General features: G+C 62.5%; 1 non-coding gene across 1 annotated transcript; it reads right to left on the reverse strand.

The window, feature by feature from the left end:
* Positions 1–971: 971 nt before the first annotated feature.
* On the reverse strand, positions 972–1043 carry TRNAT-CGU (transfer RNA threonine (anticodon CGU)). Its single transcript has one exon. It is a non-coding gene; the product is annotated as a tRNA-Thr (tRNA).
* Positions 1044–1451: the final 408 nt, after the last annotated feature.

Genomic DNA, 1451 nt, shown 5'->3' on the forward strand with positions numbered 1-1451 from the left:
TGAAACAGCAAAACCAGCTTTTTCCTGAGCATCAAAGGAAGCAGCTAGTTCTTTGAAAAAGGTTCCTCCACTCTTCCCAGATATCTGGCTGTTGCGATTTTGCAGTGCAATGATTATTCTTTACATATTTTAAGCTGTCTGGGAGCAGCAGTGACCAAAGTGATGTTATAGAGAGCCAGCAGAAATGCCCTTGCACATGTCTAAAGCTTTGCTCAGACTGGTGCATTAAGAACCAAACAATAAAGTTCAATTCTGGGTAAATGGTACAACTTCACTGAAAGGATGGTAAGGCACTGGAACAGGCTGCCCTGGGATGGGGTTAAAACTGAAAGAGTTAAAAACCTGTGGCTGTGGCACTTGAGGACATTGTTTTGTGGCGAACATGCAGTGCTGAGTTAACAGTTGGACTCGATGATCTCAGAGGGCTAACTTTAAAAATTCTTTGATTCTAATTGCACTAAGCTTTTATTCCAGGATTCGACTTCTCTACCCTTTAAGGACTCTATATGTGAGCAGTACATCAAACCCAGCACCTACAGAGAAAGTACCAGCGAGAGGGATTCTTCACATCCCAGCGGACCCAACACTCCCCTCGCACAGCACAACTTTACTTTAACTGTGCCTCGCTGCATTCGGGACACCTGTCCTGGGGCAAAACATAGAAACTGTCTCCTGCAAGGACGTGGTTCCTGGGTCCCGTGGTGCAGAGGGGACACAGGGGTCCCAGGGGTGCACCACCGGTGTTGCCCGAAGCCTGCTCACCCCCACGCCCTGCTGATGCCACGGTGCGGACCCGCGGAGCATTGCGGCCACCGGCAGCCCCGCAGCTTCCCCGGGGCCGGATGTCCGACACCCCGGGAAGGGCGGCGGGGCCGCGGATCTCCGGCACCGAGAGCAAAAATGAGCCGCAAACGAGGCGGCGTCCGCGGCCTCCCCGCGGCGGGGCTGCCAGCGCACCGCGCTGCCTCGGCAGGCACGGACGGGGTTCGAACCCGCGATCTTCGGTTTACGAGACCGACGCCTTACCACTTGGCCACCGCGCCCGACGGGCTGGCTGCACCCGCGCGCCGCCAGTGGAAGGCAGCGGGCGGCGCGGCCGCCGCCGGGACCGGACGGCGCGTCCCGGGGCGCTGCCGGCGGCGGGACGGGGCGGGGAGCGGGCGGGACGGGCGGGGCGGGGCGGGGCGGGGCGGCCGCGCCGTGCGGGGGGAGCCCGCGGGGCCGCCGTGCGGGGGCTGCCGCGGGCACGTGCGGGGCGGGGCGCCGGGAGCGGGCGGGGCTCTCGCCGTGTGCCCGCACCGTGTCCCGCCCGCGGGGCTCGGACCCGCCCTGCCCCGTCCCCCGCGGCGGGACCCCTCCGAAACCCCTTCCCGCGGTGTCCCCGAGCGCTGCTGCTCCCACACCGCCGAATTACCGGGGAGGGTTCGCTTTCCTTTCCTTCTCCCGGTGCT

This window comes from Manacus candei, unplaced genomic scaffold (genome assembly GCF_025592945.1).
Source record: "Manacus candei isolate 608988 ecotype Guabito, Panama unplaced genomic scaffold, ASM2559294v1 h1tg000047l, whole genome shotgun sequence".
NCBI classification, from domain to species: domain Eukaryota; kingdom Metazoa; phylum Chordata; class Aves; order Passeriformes; family Pipridae; genus Manacus; species Manacus candei.